Source organism: Dendrobates tinctorius, unplaced genomic scaffold (genome assembly GCF_039654945.1).
Source record: "Dendrobates tinctorius isolate UK_male_01 unplaced genomic scaffold, ASM3965494v1 ptg000044l, whole genome shotgun sequence".
Taxonomy (NCBI): domain Eukaryota; kingdom Metazoa; phylum Chordata; class Amphibia; order Anura; family Dendrobatidae; genus Dendrobates; species Dendrobates tinctorius.
In genome coordinates, this window is record NW_027361712.1 from 14,028,120 (window position 1) to 14,050,614 (window position 22,495).

A 22,495-nucleotide genomic window follows, 5' to 3' on the forward strand; every position below is an offset into this window, starting at 1 on the left:
GTACCCGGGACCTATTGAACACACACATTTTTTTTTAAATAACATTTCAACATTTCAAATTTACTACACATCCTACAATTTTTACTGTAATACGTATTTTTCAGAATTTTTTTTTAGCAAAACATTATATACTGTAAAATATTAAACATAGGAGGACATGACTCCACAGCCGTGGAGTCTCTGGGATGCTTGCAGTGTCTCTGGGCCTCGAGTGTCCCTGATGCTCGAGACCCAGGAGTCCTTGTCTCTTTATGGGGGCTCATACCCCTCAGGGTAGGTGATGACGGCCACCGCATAGTAGCTGCGGGGGCAATACTCCTTGTAATAGAATACCAGATCTCCCTCCCGCGGAGCCCGACCGTGCTTGATGGACGTTACATTCAGATAGATTTTGTAGCCAGTGGCGAGGTCCCGAAGTGGGCCGCAGCCAAGGCTGTGGATGGAGCAGCGACGGCCGCGGATGCCGGTAAGTAGGCCGCAGTGATCTGAGGCAGGCCCGAAGTGTCAGCAGGCCCCGATGGATAGGCCGCCGCCAGAAGATGGAGCATGGCAGGGGCGGCCGCTGGTTGGCTCCGCGCTGGCACCGCCGGGCGGGGGGGCTCGGGGTCGTTGGCATGAGCCGCGAAGTCATCCGGGGCCGTAGTCGCTGGAGAGCGGGAGGACGGCCGGGGGAGCCAAGGGCCGTTGTCAGGGCCCGGGGGCCTGTCTTGTACACTGGGTGTGGGAGCAGGATCTGCCTGCGGTGCCGCCGTCTGAGCCGGGGGAACGCTCAAATTCCCCAGTGCCACGGCGCCTGGCAGGCTTTCCCGCAGCTCCTTCAGCAGCCATTGATCTTCACCCCGCCGTCCGGCAGGGCCGGCCTCCAGGCCCGAAGGTTCCGCGGGGAGAACTAGTACAGGTTCCTCCAGCGGCTGTTTCAGCAGGGTCTGGGGTACCGAGAATGGCTCCCAGGGGCAGGTCTCCCGACAGGATTCGATCTGACACCATTTCCATTCCAGGCGTCCGAGGCCATGGCAGCTGCAGCGTCGCATCTCGTCCGAGTTCCCGAAGCTCAATGGCGCCAAGCAGCTGCACCCAGTCTCTCCACCTGGGCCACTCCCGTTCTTGGGTGGGTCATTGATCGGCCTCTCCACCCATCTTCCGGGGTCCAGCATGGGAGGGCGGCTGTCTCCTGATGTAGGCCGCTACCCCCAGGGGCGGGTGCGACATAGTCCCAGGTTGTCCAATGTGGCTGCAAACATGTAAACACACACACACCCATGTATACCACCCCATCATTATTTATGAATTTTAAAGAAAGGACAATAGGTCATACTCCCTATTGAGTCCTGTTTCATATCCATTGTTTTAGGACCAAATCAGGACCCTATTTACTCACGGACCTTTGGGTCACCAAATAAATCTTTCATGTAAGTTGTTCCATTATTTGATAACGTGTGTCCTACTACGCAACTATCCTTTGACACATATATTTATATTTAGGTTGGTTACCCATCCCTACATTACAAGAACAGTTGGGTATGTTCTTTATCTTTTCTTTTTTTCTTGTCTCTTTTTCCGTTTACTTCTTCATCACCCGTGCACAATTTTTTGAAATTGTTGTTTCTTGATTAGAATCTTGGAGGAAATATCCATAGTTATTTCGGTTTATTGATTTATGTACTATTTGTATTATTGCAGTATATTGAGGAAGGTCAAAGTGTACTGACCGAAACGTTTATTGTGACTGCGAATAAAATTCATCTACTATTCTAAGTTGAGTGCCAAAAATTTATTTATATATTACTCTGGTGTGGGAACCTTTTTTGTGCACCACTTCAGCTGTGCCACGGTATACACATATTAAGACTGACTGCTGTGAGATGTATTCACCCTTCCCCCACACTCAGCTCTGCTCTATACTACATAGTAGCTGCAGAAATTAGGGCTGAGAGCAAGATTATCTATTATTATCTGTCTCACAGTAGAAGGCATGCTCTTCTGATCTTATGATGGCGTGTTGTTTTTTCTCTGCATGATGCCTCCTGTTTATGATTGGTCAGCATTATTCAGGGCAAGAAGTAGAACCGCCCACAGAAGAGGAGAGGGGGGATTTTTGAAGCTCATGGACTCCATGTTTTTAATGAATCTTGGTTAAAGCATGAACTCAATGTATACGTATTGTGCAGGGATGTGCCTCTTATTTCCTTTTCTTGAACCCCCACAGAAGAATCTAACTCACTGTTGGACTTATCATAAATTTTAACCTAAAATGTACAAACTAATATCTCCACAATAGAGATAAGAAATAATAAAAAAAAAAAAGGTTTTATTTAGCTCTGCACCCACTTCCATGATGTGGCCAGTTTACCATGCTCAAACTGATGAATTTACAGGTCATATATAAACTAGGAAGGAAAAGAAACACATACTTTAGGCTGTCTATATCAAAACTGCCTTGTGAGTAACATCATTAGCATAAGGTATGGGAAAATTATTAAAGGTATAATATCTGCGAGACAGCATGGGGCTTATGCACAGATTACTGGAGTAATGTATAAAAGAGCTTAAAGTGGTTGTCCACTACTAGGACAACCCCTTCTCACTCATGTTTTGCCTTATTAAAATAAAAACATCTATACTTACCTTCGGTGCCGATGCCATTCTAGCGGTGTCGGCACTCGCGTTCCTGGGGCTCACGAGAGGTTGTTATGTCATGCGAGTCCTGGTGCAAACAGCATCGGTTTCACTGTCCCTGCCTTCAGATGTATTGAACGTCAACAGAGCAGCCCGCAGCCCTGACTTCCTCTCACTTCCTCTTGACGTTCGATTTGTCAAAAGGCAGAGACAGTGACGTCAGCGCTGATTGGGTGCAGGGCTCATGTGTCATTACAACCACACATGAGCCCCGGGAACGTGAGTGCTGACACCGCTGGAATGGCACTGGAGTTCAGTATAAGTGTTTTTATATTGACGGGGCCCAAGCATGGAGAATGAGAAGGGGTTGTCCAAATAATGGACAACCCCTTTAAAGGTGGTGCTCTTAGTTTATATTTTACTTCATAAGTGTATCATGAATCAGAAAAAAAAGTGAAAATGAGTGGATAGTGCTTTCCATTGTGTTCTGTGTTCCTGTCAGGGCATGCATCAGAAATCCTCTGCAACACATGTACCGACGGGTGCTTAGACTGTAATGGTGACCGCAGAGCGAACGTTTGCTCTTAAGCGCATCATTTTCGGGAGTGTACACCTACAGGAGGTGGACACGCAGACGTAGTAGATTGCGTCTGAGTGTCTGCCTCCTGTAGATGTACAGTCCTGAAAAGAGTGCACAGCAGAGCTCACGTTCTCTCTGCCCTCACCATTACAGTTTATTGGGCTCGTCGGGACATGCGCCCGGACCCCCAAAGGGGACACAGATTGCAATATGAAAGTACCCTTATTAGCTAAATTCTGCCTCCCTATGAGATAATGTATTCGATATACACTCAACTGCATAAGTTTGGAATCAGCTGGATATGTGTACTTTGCTATTAATTATTTTTATTGAAAAAAGACTTAAATACAGTAAATGTAAAATTGTAGCATACTACTATTTTCATTTCTGATTCCTATTCCCTAAAGAAAGGACTCGTCAGCATAAGCTTAGCCAAGCTGCCTCATAATCTTTCACAAAACAAAGTAAAAAATCTACAATTGAGAAAAAAAGATAACAAAAGAATTCTGTTCAACTGGAGCCAATTTTGACTTTAGGCGTTACACAAAACTTTATAACAATTGGTCATGAAAATTAAAAATTACATTTTTTTCCCAATGAAATTTTGTTTTGGCCTCAATTTTTAATTTTCTTAAGTGGCAACAGGAGAAAATGGCAACATAATTTGATATGCATTTTCTCCCAAATACAGTGATACCCCATATAGCGCTGGCGTCAGCATCAGCGCAAGTGCCGGGGCCCTGAGTAGACTTGATCATGTCCCTGGCACTTGCAATACTTACCTCTCCCCGTATCTCCACTGCAGCGTCTTCTGCATCTCCTGACCGCTATTTTTCAGGTCAGAGGGGGCAATGACATCACTATAGCACTCTCTCTGCTCTGAACAGTCACAGTGCAGAGAGCTGGAAGACGGAGACGGCGAGGAGTCCAGAGAGCAGCAGCCAGCAAGGAAAGGTGAGTATTTCATTTTTTATAATTATTTTTGTTTGCTTGGAGCATTATATGAGGCCCATCATATACTGAAGCAATATCTGGGGCCCATCATATACTGAAGTAAAATAGGGGCCCATAATATACTGGAGCATTATATGGGGCCCAACCTGCATGGAGCATTATATGGGTCCCATTATATATGGAGCATTATATGGGGCCCATCGTATACTGTACAAAGCATTATATGGGGCCCATTATATATGGAGCATTATATGGGGCTCATTATAATGTTTGGAGCAACATATAGGGCTCATTATGTATGGAGCAATATATGGGGTTCATTATTCTGTATGGAGCACTATGTGGTGCCCATAATATTGCATGGAGCAATATATGGGGCTTATTATACTGTATAGAGCAATATACGGGGCTCATTATTATGTATGGAGCACTATCTGGTACCCATAATACTGAATGTAGCATTATATAGGGCTCATTATTCTGTATGGAGGACTATACTGTCCGATTTCTGAGTTATTGTGGAATTTACAATAGTTATCACTCAGGTAATGTAAGCAGCAAGTGAAATCTTTGGCATTGTACTATACCTATATTTCTCTGTCGTATCTGTGCACCATGAATCATGGTATGTGTTAAAGGGACCCATTGACTCTTTCACCCAAGAAAACCTGGAGCCGACTCTCACCCCATACATAGTTAAAAGCTAATGTTTGTGCACATGGGAGGGCTCGGAAAGTAGAGAGTGCTGTTTGATTTTTGAAGCGCAAATTTGGTTGGAATGCCATGTTGCATTTGTATAGCCCCTAACAGGTCAGGACAGCATAAATCTCCACAAGGGATTCCATTTTGGAAATTTAGACCCCTGACGGAATTTATCCAGGAGTGTGTTGAGCATTTTGGACCCTCAGGTTTTTCATGAGAACAGTTCCTCATTCGATATATACCTGGTCCGATAACAGGGTTATTGCGGGCCAGAAACCAGCCCAAGTAGCATGGAACATTAAACCGAGAAACGGATGTGTGAATTCGTGGATCAAGATAAAAGAGCAGCCCAAGGTTAAATTATATACAGTGTTTAATCACCTTAAGGGCACACTAGACAATACACTATATACACAATAGTTATACAAACATAATGGTCAGATATACAAATACAATAGTGGTAGGACAAAAGATATAAGCTGAATATGTGGGTCAGTTACCAGTAGATGAAAGGCCTGGCTTGCCACATGGAAGGCTTGTGGTCTCCACTGTTCCTGGACTTCTCCTCACATCATATGTCGTTGCGACCTCCCCAGCAATAGCTATAGGCCAAGCTCTGCAGGAGCATTTAACCACTCTAGGTCCCTCCCCTCCTGCCCTAAGGCGGTGATTTTGAGCCGGGCTCCTGCTACACGTTCAGCCCAAACACAGCTTTATTATCTGGTTTCTTTTGACTGTTCTAGGTATTTTCCCACGCTATGAGGCTAGGACGGTTCGAGACCCAGGTGGGCGCTCGCCATGTTCTGGGGATCTCGGCAATATAACCGGAGTGTGACCAAGACATATGATAAGCCCCCATATTTTCTTTATAAAATCGTAGACGTCTGAACAAAGCAGACCACATGGTTTGCTAGTGAGGGTGGGAGTTTTTTCACTCACAGCTCTTTGACTCTCAACTTCCCCCCCGCCGTTGCTTGGTGTTTGGTTACAAATGCACACAGCAGCTCTTTTTATAATCCTATAACAAATAGGATACAAATGAATGACATGGAATTATAAATCCAATGTTCCTCTGATTATGTCACACAATTTCTGCAGAATGCAGTGATACTCCACATGTGGCCAAAAATGAATGTTTCGTCACGTGGCAGGACTCGGAAAACATAAGCACTATTTGATTTATGGAATTATTTACATTTGGATGTCATGTTGTATTCACACAGCCCCTTAGGTGCCAAAAAAAGCAGAAAGCATTACAAGTGACCCCATGTGTAAAATTAAACACCACAAGAAATTCATCTAAGGTTGTAGTGAGCATTTTTAACCTGCTAACTGAATCACAGAATATTATAAGATTAGCCAACGAAGATGAAAAACACGTATACTACTTACCGGTAATGTATTTTTACGGAACCCATGACAGCACCAATGAGAGAGGGGATCCGCCCTTCAAGGACAGGAAACATTCAAGATAAAAAGGGTGGCTCCTCTCTCTGCATCAGTGGAATACAGAGCTTTAGAGGATCTCCGAGTTAGTGTACACATATCTACAAGTGCATCTCACAAAATTAGAATACCATCAAAAAGTTAATTTATTTCAGTTCTTCAATACAAAAAGTGAACTGCCCCCAGGAAGAAGCACTTGTGGTGCAAAACGTGCGTCGGGGTTTGGAGAATCAGCTTGTCACTTGACATTACATTTTCCGGGGATTGCCATCTCGGGTATGACGATTTGAATCGGGGCTTTTTACTTCACTATTGTCATAGAGTACATAGGTGTATTGAACACCTGTCTTGGCTTCTATTAAGGGCTAGAGACTCATGGCATGTCTCAGGTAGTCCGTTTTGGATATGTGGATGTTTCCATTGCACCATTAATTATGCATTTGCACTTTGTTACTTATTGAAATTATAGGATTCTGAAGTATTTACTTCATGTCTTGAGGCCTTTTAGCCCATCAAGCGCAATTTGTGCAATATATTTAAGATTTAGTATATTATGTGCATGAATTAGTAAGTCCTGTCTTCTGAAGATTTTGGCTGTCAGTACTTATCTCCCCCTATCTGATTCATTCATTTTTGTCTGGTCTGAGGCACCAATGAACAAATTTTCTCATGTCTATTTTGTGTTATTTTTTCAATAAAATTATTTTTATAGTATTTTTGTGTTTTGACACTTCTTGATCGTGTTCATAGTCTATTAACTATAGAATCAGTATGTTTATTGATTATGTAGAGTGTTACCCTTCCTATGTTCCAGGAAATGGGTTTGGGTGTTATGTTTATTCATATATTATATAGAGTAATTACAAACAGAGTGATCTATTTCAAGTGTTTATTTATGTTAATGTTGATGATTATGGCTAACAGCCAATAAAAACCCAAAAGTCATTATCTCATTAAATTAGAACATTTTATAACACCAGCTTGAAAAATGATTTTAAAATTCGAAATGTTGGCCTACTGAAATGTATATTCAGTAAATTCCTGCATCAGTTCGGCGTGGCATGGAGGTGTTCAGTCTGTGTCACTGCTGAGGTGTTATGAAAGCCCAGGTTGCTTTAATAGCAGCCTTCAGCTCGTCTGCATTGTGGGTTCTGGGGTCTCTCATCTTCCACTTGACAATAACCCATAGAGTCTCTATGGGGTTAAGGTCAGGTGAATTTGCTGGCTTATCAAGCACAGTGATACTGTTGTTTTTAAACCAGGTGTTGGTACTTTTGGCAGTGTGGACAGATGCCAAGTCCTGCCGGAGAATGAAATTTCCATCTCCAAAAGGCTTGTCGGCAGAGGGAAGCATGAAGTGCTCTAAAATTTCCTGGTAGATGGCCGCGCTGAATTTTTGGTCTTGATAAAACACAGTGTACCTACACCAGCAGATGACATGGCTCCCCAAACCATCACTGATAGTGGAAACTTCACACTAGACCTTAAGAAGCTTCGATTGTCTGTCTCTCCACTCTTTCTCCAGACCTTCATTTCCAAGGTCTAGTGTGAAGTATCCACAATCAGTGATGGTTTCTCCAATCACCAGTGGAGCGAATGTATTATCTCCCAAGTCAGTGTACCTTCCAGATACACCCGAAAGAAACTTTGACTTGCCAACACGTACCACTGCAACTCTCTTGAGTGGATTTGGGCCCATATCACTACCAGGATACATGAGGTCAGAGACACCAGAAGGAACATAGCATTCCTGAGGGACATCACTGGATCTTGTATTGACCTTTTTTTGATCCGGTAGGCGACACTCCTGTTGGCACGAGTCGAGTAAAAGTCCTAGAAAGATTTGTGTCCTTTGTGGGTCTATCCTTGATTTTTCTAGGTTTAAACCCCAGCCTAAGCTCTCTAAGATGGTGGCAAAGTCTCTCACTTGACTGTGGCAATGAGTGAAAGAACAACCCACTATCTGGAAGTCATCCAAGGATGGGATGACCAGTCTATTTCTTTCTCTGAGGTAGGCCGTAACCTCTGGTATTAACTTTGTGAACACACATGGGGCTACTGCCAGGCCAAAGGGGAGGGCCCTGTATGGGAAGTGCCTTGTGGTGCCCCCTACTGGCACTGCTACTCTGAGATACTTCCGGAACGCTACATGTATTGGCACGTGGTAATACAAGTCCTTCAGGTCCAGGACGGCCATATAGCAAACAGGAAAGAGCAGTTGTATCGCTGATTTTATTGACTTCATCTAGAATTTTGGAATCTTCACAAACTTGTTCAGGCCTTTCAGGTTGAAAATCGTTCTGTATGAGCTGTTCGGTTTCTTTATTAGAAACAGAGCAGAATAGAAGCCTTTCTCTTCTTCTCCTGCTGGAATATCCTGCAGAATGTTTTTCTCTAAGAGGCTTAGTACCTCTGATTCCAGTGATACTTGCTCCGAGCTGAATGCTTGTGGGGCCATCACGATGAACCTGTTTGGTGGATGTCTCCAGAACTCCAGCTTCAACCCTGCCCTTACCAGGTTGAGATGGCAAGGGCTGGACGATATATTCCCCCAGGCTGGAGGAAAGATGGACAGCCTTCCTCCTACCTGGGGTAGGGAGTCATTTGGAGGGCTTTCTACCACCTTGGGAAGTATTGCCGAATAGGAACCCCTTGCCCTTCCTTGGTTGATCCTCCCATCTACTGTGTTCTGTGGGTGGTCTCTTTCGGCTCTATTTCTTCCTCCGAAAGGACTGCCTCAAGGACGAGAAGGGAGGTTTTGGGAACCCTTTCCTCGTATCAGCAGCTTTTTCTAAGATGTCATCCAGAGCTGAACCAAATAAGTATTGATCTTCACAAGGGAGAGAACACAGTTTCCCTTTTGCCTGTATGTCCCCTGGGCAACCTTTTAACCAGACTGCTCTCTGGCTTGCATTAGATAATAAGGTAGACATTGCAGACAGTCTGGCTGAGTCAGCCGAAGCATCTGATAAGAAGACCGCTGCCCCCTTCCTTACTGGGAGTGTTGCCAAAATGGAGTCTCTGGATGAATTTTTACTCAGCTGGTCTTCCAATCTACTCAGCCAGACTATGAGTGACTTTGCTGTGCAGGTTGCCATGATGGCCGGCCTCAGCACCCCTGCTGATGATTCCCACATAACTTTAAGAAAGGTGTCAACCTTCCCATTGAGGGGGTCTGTTAGTAACCCTGAGTCTTCAAAGGGAAGGGATGATCTTTTTGAGGCCTTGGATATGGCGACATCCAATTGGGCGTTTTAGTCCAGGAAGAGGTAGCTTCTTCCTTAAAGGAGGATGGTAGCGGATCCTTCCTATCTGGCTTTTCCCATTCTTTATTAATGAGATTTAGCAATTTCTCATTCATAGGAAAAGATCTACGTTTTTTCTTGTCCAAGGTCCCAAACATTATATCTTGGACAACCTTTTTGGCCTTCTGATTGACCAGTCCCATTGTGGACCTTACAGCCTTAACTAAATTGTCCACCTCTTATAGGTGGAAGCAATAGCCCGCTCCTGAGTCGCTTTCTGATGAGGATGATCCTGAAGTATCCCGCAGAACCGAAGAGGAAGACACTTCAGCCTTATCACTACATGGTGTTTCCTCTGAGAGGGATAGTGACCTTAACGAGTTCTCCACCTCTGTTCTGATGAGGGTTTTTAGGGTGGAAGAGAAGTCTGGAGTCTCATTAGCCACTGTGTCATTAATTTACGTCTGGCATAATTTTTTGGGCTATGTGCTAGCCAGATCCTGCCGGCACAGAGCATAGGCTCTGTGCTTCAATTTCCCTGTACATTTTCTAGGGGGATCCTACCAGAAAGGCAAGAAGACAGAGAGGGAGAGAGAGAGGTTCACGTTATTAAAATGACATTCTCGTAGTTCACTCACCACTCAGAGGAAATTGAAGGGTACCGGAACAGGAGGCAGGATGTCGTCCAAAAGGTCTCCTTTAGGGACCACGGAATCTTCTATTCTGGTAGAGCTGTGCCGACTTGTCATAGAGTCTTTGGACCTGCGTACCCCTCTAGCATCCAGAACTCCTATCCTGGTGCGGTCGCATCTGACGTCAGGGCTGCTGCAGCTGCTCTGTCTCCAAATGCTGCTGCTGTGGCTGCAGACCTTGTTGCTGCTGATGTTGCTGCTGTTGTGGAGAGGGCTGCTGTGCATCCAACACTTCACTGATGCCCCTGCCTGGCCGGCGATCTACCCTTAAGTATTGTGCTGTAGGGGATCTGCCAGCGTGCTTCTGCAGCTTCTGGTACCCGCCCCCGGAAGTGCCCCAGGTGAAAGGTCCTGACCGCGTCATCAGAGCGCAACTTCCAGTTTCCGGCCGGATTCTGTGACCGTGCTGGGACACGGGGCTGCCGGCTAACCATGCAGTGATGGCACCACAGACTCCCACACGACCGACGGCCGAGACCCCTTCGGGCACCCCCCGCGCTTCCAGCAATTCCAGCGTCGGCTGTAGCAGAGATGGTGCCCACAGCAACCAAACGGCCCAGGTTTGGGAATTTGCTTTTCTTTTTCTTCCTTCTTCTGCTGAACTGCAGGACTGAAGGTTCCCCCGTCAAGGCCAGAAAACCACTGATGCAGAGAGAGGAGCCACCCTACTTATCTTGAAGGTTTCATGACCTTGAATAATGGATCCCCTCTCTCATTGGTGCTGTCATGGGTGACTGGAAAATGTAAGTTTTTTTCCCCTAAAATTTTACTTTACCCGCAACATTTTATTTCACACAAGGAGTCATATCAGAAAGTGGAAACCACAGTGCGTTATATAAATTTTAGCAGACATGGCAACACCCCATATGTTGTTGTACACTACTGCTTGGGCACACAGCAGGGATCAGATGAGAAGGCGCTATCGAGATGAATAAAGTACATTTCCTTCTCGGTAGTCACACTTTCAGTAAAGCGACCAGACAGCATTGCAACTATTAGGCTCACTAGGTGAGCCGGATTCTCTCAGCCCAAGGTCCGGGTCGACACACGGAACACAGACATCAGTGGGTACAGTGAGCATTTTGAACCCACAGGTACATCACAGAATTTGATAACATTAGGTAGTCATATTGAAAATATTCATTTTTTGCACAAAAATGTTTTAGCCTCAAATTTGTGTAACGAATGGTAGCGGATTCACAGGTGATCAAATTCACATTCCTTTTTTATTTTTTGAGTGGAACCTCGAGACCTCAGTCCAGGGGGCTCCGAAGAGGGCGTAACTAGTGAGCCCCAGGTATCCGTAGTAAGATCCCTCGAACAGGACCAGAGTCGAATACCTGGGGGACACAGGTGCTACCTCCAGTTAGACCCCGGACACGAGGCAGCTGTCCCAGCGGGACAAATGGGTAAGCAGATATTACAGATATGGTGGAGCTGACCGGCGGACACCGGGTATATGGGATGAAGCTAGCTCTGGCGAGGATAGTCATGTTCCGGGTAGACGGAAGGAATCTGGCTCCAGCAACTTTAGCGTTGTCCACGGGTTAGGATGGCGAGTGACGGAACAGGATGGCACTTGAGTGTATAGGTACGGATGTCATCTAGGATAACCGAACAAGAGGTCACTGATATTCTGTGGAAACAAACAGTATAAGCAGAGTGCCAAACGGAATGCTATAGCAGCGCAGACAGAGCAGTGACAGAACCGGATTTAGCAAGAGTAGATACACGTTGCTCCGGCACTCCCCCCATGGCGGAGTGGCCAGAAATAGTAATCAGTGAGCTGCCATTGGTTAAAGGGAATCTGTCACCCCTTTTTTGAGATATCATATAATGATATCATTCAATTGTGTGTCACATAAGCATTCTCTTAGTACTTTTGCTTACTCCTGACCCCGCACCTTTCATGCATAAATACCTTTTTATATCGGTTCAGATGTATGTAAACTGCCACGGTCCGGTCCGCTGGGCGTGGCTTATTCAACTGCTCCCCCCTCCCTGTCTTGCTCTACACAAGAAGAAATGCGTAGAGCAAGACAGGGAGGGGGGGAGCAGGTGAATAAGCCCCACCCAGCGGACCGGACAGCGGCAGTTCTTTCCCTCCAATTCACAATGTATTCTGGGTAAGTTTGTAAATACTATGGTCTATTCCAGCCCCCTTTTTCTCTTCAGTCTGCCATTTTCTATCAAGTCTGCATAGTGGAAGCACCTCATCCCTCTTCTCCCCCTGCGTGAGCATCGCCAGTAGGTGACATGTTCACTCTATATATTCTTATCTCCCACATTAGCCAGCTTAGTTAGTTCCCCTGCTCAGCTATCAGTGCAGACATGTATGTTGCATATGTATGTATTCTTATGAACTTACCACTGATTCTGTTCATGTATTTTTGATGTAGTTTCACCATCTATATACCTACGTTCAATAAACCACAGATTCAACTACAGTCTCCCTTATTGGACCCCGGTATAGCGGTTTAGCTGCTTGTTAAGCTATATGAATCCTGTTCATTTAGCTGAAGACAGGACAGTGAAACGGCGGCTCGCTTTCCATTTTGCAGGACCGCAGTGAACAGCGGCTCTCCAGCTAGTGGAACTGAGATAGAAGAGCCTTCATCCATCCTGTACCTTCATCCCCTCTGTACCAGTCCGTCATTGTAAATTTGTTTACTGTTAACGATATCTATAACTTTGTATGTAGCGAAATCTATAACTTTGTATGTAACCCCCCGTCCCATGTACAGCACCATGGAATTAATGGCGCTATATAAATTAATAATAATAATAAATAATAATCCTGCAGGAACTAGTAAACTGCAGAAATCCATCTCGTGAGATTCAAGTCACCGGCTACACAGAGACTAATACAGCTACACCAATCTCTGCACAGACAAGCATCCCTCTAAGACACCATGTCCCACAAATCACACAGGACAAAATCTGCTACATCCATCTCCTCAAAGACTGTATCCATCAGCAGCGCGGTCGCCATTGCCCGCGCAAATGCTGAAGCCGCCAAAATGCGAGCAAGCTTTGCTGTAGAAGAGATGGAACTTAAATTAGAGAAAGCACGCCTAGAAGATCAAGAGAGAAAGTCATGCATAGAGAGAGAGAATCAAGATAGAAGGTTACACTTAGAAAGAGAGAAGTCACACTTAGAAAGAGAGAAGTCATGCTTAGAAAGAGAAGAGCAAGAGAGAAAGATGCAGCTAGAGAAGGCATGTGTGGATGCCGCCTTAGAGAGCCTAGCAGTAAAAAGAGAGGCTGCTGCAGCACTAGCCGAGGCAGAATCACTAGAAGCCGTGCACAACCCTGAGCTGCATAGCTGTAGCAGTACGTCAAGTCTGAAGTTGCCGCTGCAAGATTCACCATAATGCACATCTCAATATGTTAATGAACTTCCTGATCCAAACTATAACCAAGATCACGACACATCCAGTGAAACGAGTGAGAGGCATCATGAGGCTCCGCTCCAAGAAAAAGTGGAGCAAAACAACTCTGCTAATGTCTTCCTTGCCCCTCGCCAGGAGACCAACATGAATCACCTTGCTGACACACCACACGTCAGACCGAAGCAATATGACACCGGCTGGCGCCACCCTGAGGATACTAACAGGTATGAATGCACCTCACATCAATATCAGGGTGACCCATCACCAGTATACTCTGCTGACAACCGGTTCACAACAGAACTTGCTAAGATCCTCACACGACGTCATCTGGTCACCAAGGGACTCATGAAATTCACTGACTATGCTGAGAGTTATAGAGCTTGGAAAGCTTCCTTCCAAAATGTCACTAGAGACTTGGGGCTACAACACAGGGAAGAGATAGACCTCCTAGTCAAGTACCTAGGAGAAGAGTCAGTCAAACACGCAGTAAGGATCAGAGACATTAATATAAACCACCCTAAAATCGGCCTTAAAGAGATCTGGAAGAGGCTAGATGAGTGTTACGGCTCTGCAGAGGTAATAGAGAGAGCCTTGTTCAAAAGAATTGATGACTTTCCTAAAATATCTAACAAAGGTCTCCCAAAACTTAGAGAGCTAGGTGACCTGCTACAGGAGGTCCTAGTTGCCAAATGTGAAGGTGACCTACCAGGACTTGCATACCTCGACACAGCCAAAGGTGTTAACCCTATAGTCCAAAAGTTGCCCTACAATCTACAGCAGGGTTCCCCAACTCCAGTCCTCAAGGCCCACCAACAGATCATGTTTTCAGGATTTACTTGGTATTACACAGGTTAAGCAATTATCACCTGAGCAATACTATGGAAATCCTGAAAACATGATCTGTTGGTGGGCCTTGAGGACTGGAGTTGGGGAACCCTGATCTATAGGAGAGGTGGCTCACATGTGGTTCCACGTACAAATACAAACACAGCGTTTCATTCCCTCCCTTCTCTGTTTTTGTAGACTTTATACACGAACAGGCGGCAATCAGAAATGATCCCAGCTTTGACTTTGCAATGTCATATGCCGCACCACCACCAGCTGCATACCCACGCAGAACATCTGTGGCTGTGCACAAGACTAATGTTTCTTCTCGAAGTTCCAATTACAGGTCTGCTGGTCGCTCTCAATCAGAGACAAAGGTACAAAAGCCTGACAAGCATTGCCCACTCCATCAGAAGCCTCATCCTCTCATGAAATGCAGATCCTTCAGAGGAAAATCTATGCCAGATCGTAGAAGCTTCCTGAAAGAGAACGGTATCTGCTACAAGTGCTTGTTAGACGTCGGGTTCCGGGCGCTGCCATCGACAGTCTCCCATTCCCCTCCAGCCGCAGTGGAGCCTGGTCAGCAGACTCCACGATCCCGGCGTTCTGCCCACACCAGCATTGTGGGTTCGGTTGCTGCTGCCACCTCTGGTCCAGTTATGGCAATGCAGCCTGGCCAACAGCAAAAGACTCCAGAGTGCAAGTCCTTCCTTCGTTCCACTTAGCATGCTCATGAGATGATCTCCCATTGGGGATTGGGAGTCACATGCTCAGGTCCTTCTCCAGTTCTGATTGGTCCATCTGGAGGATCAGGAAGGTCCCGGAAGTGCACAGCTATAAAAGGTTCGCATGGCTGCCCCGCCATGTGCTATGATAGACTCTGAGGCTATAGTACTTAGTGTATGCATGATGATGGATGAATGAGCCTGGTGACTGACGCATTATAATTCCCCCTCCTTGGATATTACGCATGAGTTAGGGTTAGGTGTTATGAATGGGTCACCGAGGAGGAAAAAATAAACAACACGCTAAGTCTCAGAAAACCAGAGAAGTTGGAAACTATGCAGATTTCAAATCCCAGAACTTAACGGCACAACTAGTAGCAGTCGTGGAGCGTGCCTATGTTGGTCGTAGACGCCTCGTCACAACCGGAGAGCTACATAAGCCTAAAGCAGGAAAAGAGGAAAACTAACTGCCGCAGAGCAGACCCCTAAGGAAAGGCAGCCCCCCACATGTATTGATGGTGAAACAAGATGAAATTACAAACAAAGGCAGGAAAATAGGCTGAGCAAACGATGGGGCCTGCCTAACTAAAAAGGACAGGAAAGGAAAGACACTGTCTGCAATCTGCCAAAAAAAACCTACAAAAATATTGTCCAACACTTCTGATAGCAAAATTAACCCTGAAGTCACTAGACTTCTAAACCTATATCAGCACTCTGAAATATTCTGAGACAGAGCAAAAAAGAGGCCAATCTAATAAGGAACAAAAAGCAGATTGGCAAATACTGATTAATAGGAGTGGAAATTCAGCATAGCCCCAGCAGGGGCAAGCTGATTACACAAAAAACTGAATTGACCAACAAGCGCAAGTGTGAGCATTAGCAAAAAACAAACTTAACTTGAGAAGACTGGAAGAGAGCTGAAGTCCAGGACCTGAGAAGCAGACTGAATCACCAGCACCCGGATAGGGCGTCGGCTGTCTTATATCCAGTCTGATACTCCAGAGATCCAATCGTTATCTTCCTCATCAGGTGGCAGATCACTACCAATTAAACCAACCTCGCTACCTCCTGTCACCACCAGAGGGAGAACGGAAGGAGAACTCTCAACTGGTGGAGCAGAAAATGAGCTCATAACAGTACCCCCCCCTTGAGGAGGAGTCACCGAACCCTCATCCATGCCACCAGGCCGATCAGGATGGGCCCGGTGAAAAGCACGAACCAATTTATTGGCATGAATATCAGAGGCAGAGACCCAAGAATTATCCTCCTGGCCATAACCCTTCCATTAGACCAAATACTGGAGTCTCCGTCTAACCAAACGAGAATCTAATATTTTCTCTACCTCATATTCCACATTGCCTTTAACCAATACAGGATCAGGAGGTGCCGCCACAGGAACTACTGGCTCAACAAACCTCTTCAATAGTGACTTGTGAAATACGTTATGGATTTTGAACATAGCTGGAAGAGCCAATCGAAAAGAAACAGGATTAAGAATCTCCAAAAGCTTATAAGGTCCAATAAATCTTGGCTTAAATTTTGGAGATGCAACCTTCATAGAAATATTCTTAGACGACAACCAAACCATATCACCCACTTTAAACCGGGGACCAATGGTCCTACGCCGGTTGGAAAAACGCTGGGCCTTTTCCTGAGAGAGTGACAACTTATCCACCACTTGGTCCCATATCTGCTGCATTCTTACAACCACAGTGTCCACACCTGGGCAGGACGAAGATTCCACTTGCCCTGAAGAGAATCGAGGATGAAACCCAAAATTACAGAAAAAGGGTGACATCAGAGTGGCAGAACTAGCTCTATTGTTCAGCGCAAATTCGGCCAAGGGCAAAAATGAGACCCAATCATCTTGATCAGCAGATATAAAACATCTTAAATAAGACTCCAGGGTCTGGTTTGTTCTCTCAGTCTGCCCATTGGTCTGTGGATGAAACGCAGAGGAGAAGGATAACTGAATTCCCAGATTTGAACAAAAGGCTTTCCAGAATCTGGAAACAAACTGGACCCCTCTATCGGACACAATGTTCTCAGGAATCCCGTGTAACCGAACCACCTGTTGTAAAAACAAGGGCACCAACTCAGCGGAAGATGGCAACTTTGGGAGTGGTACAAGATGGACCATCTTCGAAAATCTATCACAAATCACCCAGATAACAGTCATTCTCTGAGAGACAGGAAGATCAGAAATAAAATCCATTGAGATATGGGTCCATGGCCTCTTGGGCACTGGCAGGGGCATCAGCAGCCCACTAGAACGAGAACAGGGTTTAGACCGAGAACAAGTCTCACAGGACTGTATAAAATTCCTGACATCACGAGATAAGGCAGGCCACCAAAGCGACCGACTCACCAAATCTCTGGTACCAAAAATACCCGGATGACCAGCCAATGCGGAGCAATGGACTTCAGACATCACTCTCTCTCTCCACTGGTCAGGAACATACAATCTTCCCATAGGGCAACGCTCAGGTTTATCCTCCTGAAATTCCTCCAGGGCGCGTCTCAAATCGGGCGAAATGGCAGAAAGAACTACCCCCTCACCTAGGATAGTAGTAGGCTCGGTCACATTAAGAGAATCAGCAAAGAAACTCCTAGAAAGGGCGTCTGCCTTAACATTCTTAGTGCCCGGAAGAAAAGAGACCACAAAATTAAAACGCATAAAAAACAAGGCCCATCTAGCCTGTCTAGGATTCAAGCGTTTGGCTGACTCCAGATAAATCAGATTCTTGTGATCGGTGAGGACCACAAATTGATGTCTAGCTCCCTCCAGCCAATGTCTCCACTCCTCAAATGCCCATTTCATGGCCAACAATTCCCGATTCCCCACGTCATAGTTGCGTTCAGATGGGGAAAACTTTCGAGAAAAGAAGGCACAGGGATTCATCTTAGAAGTCACAGGGTCCTTTTGGGACAACACAGCTCCTGCACCAATCTCAGAAGCGTCCACCTCCACTTGAAATGGAAGAGAGACATCAGGTTGCCGTAAAACTGGAGCTGAAGTAAATCTCCGCTTAAGCTCCTGAAATGCTGAGACAGCTTCAGGAGACCAATTCAGCACATCAGCTCCCTTCTTGGTCAGATCAGTCAGTGGTTTGACAATACTAGAAAAATTACTTATAAATTTACGATAGAAATTAGAGAAACCCAATAACTTCTGGAGAGCCTTCAAAGAAGTAGGCTGAACCCAATCATAAATGGCCTGTAATTTGGCCAGGTCCATTTCAATAGTCGATGGAGACAAGATAAATCCCAAAAATGAAATCCTCTGTACACCAAAGAGGCACTTCGATCCCTTAACAAACAGGGAATTCGAGGAGGAAGACGATGAGGAGATGCCTGTGCTGAATGCAGAGCTGGAGCAGGAGGAAGAGGGGGATGGTGACACTGTGCAGTTAGCTGAAAGTGCAGATGTAGCAGAGCCCACCCTGCGGGATGTATTCCAAGCTGTCTTATACTGCAAGACTGCCTTAACTGCTCTAACAAAGCAAGTGAATTGCTTGAAAGAAGAAATGGGAGGCATAAAAACATCTATGCAGAAAGTTACAGCCAGATTAACTGAGGTGGAGGACAGAGTTGGTGTAACAGAAGATCACTTAACCTCAGTGCAAAAGACACAACAACAGCACACTCAGAGGATCACGGTAGTAGCCAATAAAAATGATGACCTGGAGAACCGGTCACGTAGGAACAATTTGCGCATTGTGGGCATCCCTGAGAGAGCTGAGGGTGCTGACCCCACAACCTTTATTGAAACCTGGCTGCTGGACAAGTTTGGTGCTGATAACTTGTCAAGAGTGTTTGCGGTGGAGCGTGCCCATCGCGTACCCATGAGACCCCCAGTGCCGGGAGATGGACCTCGCACGATGCTAGCCAGAATCCTGAATTGCAGAGACAGGGACACTATCTTACGAAAGGCTGCAAAGTTGACAGATCTTAACCTGGAGGGCAAACGAATCGAAATATACCCGGATTACTCAGCCGAGGTGCGAAAGTTGCGACTGCGGTATGGCGAAGTGAAGAAACAGCTCCGCTCTTTGCATTTGAAATACTCTACAATTTATCCTGCTAAATTAAGAGTGGAAGCTTTTGGAAAGGTCATTTTTTTCCCGTCACCGGTTGAGGCTGCTTCGTGGTTGGAGCGCAACCGGAGCAAATTGAGAGAAGATAATGGCAATATGACCACATGACCCTGCTAGACTGATCACTGGACAGGGTTGTGGCGCTGCTTTACTCTGCGAAATAGGAGCGCAGAGGAGGGGGAGAACTCCCCACTGGGATCTACGTATTATGGTTAATTGTTTGACTAATGGTTCGGGACTATGCATACTGTTGACAATATGGCGGAGAGGCTGCCAATGATGGAGGAGGACACGACGCATGTTGAAGTGCGGAATACTGAGAAGTTGCTCAGGTTCTTTGAGCTCCCACTCTCACGTTGGGGAGAGAGTGACAAGTGCAAAAGGGGAAGGGTGGGGTGGATTTGTAGGGAGATGGGGGTTTTCATGCTGTTTGACCGGGTATGATTGGGACCACAATGTAATGATGTTACTTGATGATGATGGATTGTTCTTTCTAATGCACAATGAGTAACCGTACTGTTCGGATGTTAAGTTGGAATGTACGTGGTATATCTGATAAGGTTAAGAGGGCGGCTGTTCTGAATCATATCAAATCCTGTGAACCTATAATTGCGTGCTTGCAGGAGACACATCTCACTAGAGACACTATGCACTGGTTGTCAAGAGCCTGGATGCTAAAGACATATCATTCTACTAATTCCTCGTACTCCAGGGGGGTGTCAGTCCTAATACACAAAAACACACATTATGAAGAGCTGGAAGTGCATGTAGACAGTGAAGGGCAGTATGTATGGATTGCTTGCAGATTGTTCGGACACAAAATGATTTTAGTGGCTTTATATATCCCTCCACCTTACTCTAAAAAGAAACTACAAGCAGTACTGGAACTGACGGGCAGATGGGGGGAGACTCAATTGTTGATTATGGGAGATGTTAATAACACTATGAATGATTTTTGGGATAAAGTACGACCGGCAGGTACGGAAGCTGGACAGGACAGGATGACTGCCTTTGGCAAGTATGTAGGGGAACTTGGGCTGGTAGATCTGTGGAGAGTACGAAATGAGGGTAAGAGGACTTTTTCATGTCATTCGGCAACACATGGAACACTGTCGAGGATAGACCTGGCTTTGGGGGATACCGCTATGGACGGGATGGTGGGGGAGGTGGAATACCTACAGAGGACTCTCTCGGATCATGGTCCTATGGTGGTCACGCTTCTGGTGAGATCTGCTCGGGGTCAGAGGGGAGGTTGGCGTCTACACCCGACGTGGCTTAAAGTGGAGGACATGGGTGGCATAACCAAAGAGCTAGAGCACTTCTTCCAAATGAACGAAGGGAGTACTGAGGCCACAACGGTATGGGATGCCATGAAGGCATTTATGAGGGGACTTTTTATAAGTGAGATTGCGAGGTGTAAGACCAAAACTAAATTGGCAGATCAACAAATAAAGGATGACCTGACAAGAGCGGAGGCAGACATGATTTTGGCGCCAACGAGTGAAGCTCACAATAGACTAAAATTGGCTCAGGAGGCAGTTGATAAACTGCACATGATGCAAGTTGAGAGGAAAAGGGCATTTCAGCAAGCTCAATTCTTTGAAGAAGGAGAGAGAGTAGGTCACTTGTTGGCGGTGATATCTGCGGCACAAAGGGAGTCTTCCAGGGTGTATAAACTGAGAGATCAAACAGGGGCGACTCTGACAGACACAAAGGACATACTGGAGGTCTTCAAGGCATATTACATGGCACTGTACACTTCGAGAGCACGGGACACAGAGGGGGATGTGGAGAAATTTTTGGAAGGCATTTCACTACCTAAATTGTCTGAGGAAGATAGGTTGAGGTTGGAAGAACCTGTGAGTGTGAAGGAGGTGGAATGTGCAATACTGTCTATGCCCAATAACAAATCACCGGGAGCTGATGGTCTACCTGGGGAGGTGTACAGGGAGTTAGTGGAACTGCTGACTCCGAAATTGAAATCTGTGTTTGATGAGGCTTTAGTGACGGGGGCACTGCCGAGATCAATGGAGGAAGCAGTGATAGTGGTTCTGCCGAAGGAGGGAAAAGATCCCATGGATGCGGAGTCGTACAGGCCCATTTCGTTGTTGACAACGGATGTCAAAATACTCGCTAAGATCCTGGCCACCCGGCTCACCGGGGTTGCGCATACCATTATACACGAGGACCAGTCGGGCTTTATGCCTAACCGCTCCACGGCTGTTAACTTAAGAAGATTATTTCTTAATATGCAACTGCCTGCTGATAATGGTGGCAGGAGAATAGTGATGTCATTGGATGCTAGGAAAGCATTTGATAGCGTGGAATGGCAATACTTATGGAAAATCATGGAACTGATGGGATTCGGCCCCGCGTTCATGGCCTGGGTGAAGTTATTGTACTCATCCCCAAAGGCGGTAGTTAAGGTGAATGGAGAACAGTCCGGGATGTTTGACTTGCATAGGGGCACAAGGCAGGGGTGTCCGCTGTCCCCGCTATTGTTCGCCGTGGCAGTGGAGCCCCTGGCGGCCAAGATTAGAGCTGAGAGGGGAGTGGTCGGATTTAAATTTGGGAAGCTGGAAGAAAAAATATCATTGTATGCCGACAACATCCTGTTGTTTTTGGAAAATGCAGGAGAGACACTGGGGTGCGCGATGGATGTAATTAAACAATTTGGGAGCATTTCGGGACTGGAGATAAATTGGCACAAGTCTTATGTCATGGCTGTGGATAGAGCAATAGAAGCGGAGGAGATAGATGAGAGGGGGAAACAACTCCAGCTAGTTTCACAGTTTAAATACCTAGGGATATGGGTAGCTCTTCCACTGTCCCGATTCACGGATCTGAATTTGGTTCCTCTGCTAGAGAAATTTAAAGGGAAAATAGGTGCATGGTGCAAATTGGCTTTAACGGTAATGGGTAGAACTAACCTGATTAAGATGGTCCTTATGCCACAACTAATGTACGTTTTGCACAATTCGCCGATATGGCTACCAAAAAAACAGTTTCGGGGCATTGATTCTATCTTCAGATCCTTGATATGGGGCAAGAAGCAGGCACGGATTAAATTTGGAACTCTGCAAAAAGGAAAGGAAGAGGGAGGACTGGCCGCACCAAATCCATGGGTCTATTTCTTGGCAGTACAGGGCCAGCATGTCAGGGGATGGAGAGAGCTCGATTGTGGAGGAGCAGCTCACCGGGTGCTGGTACATGTGACGGGG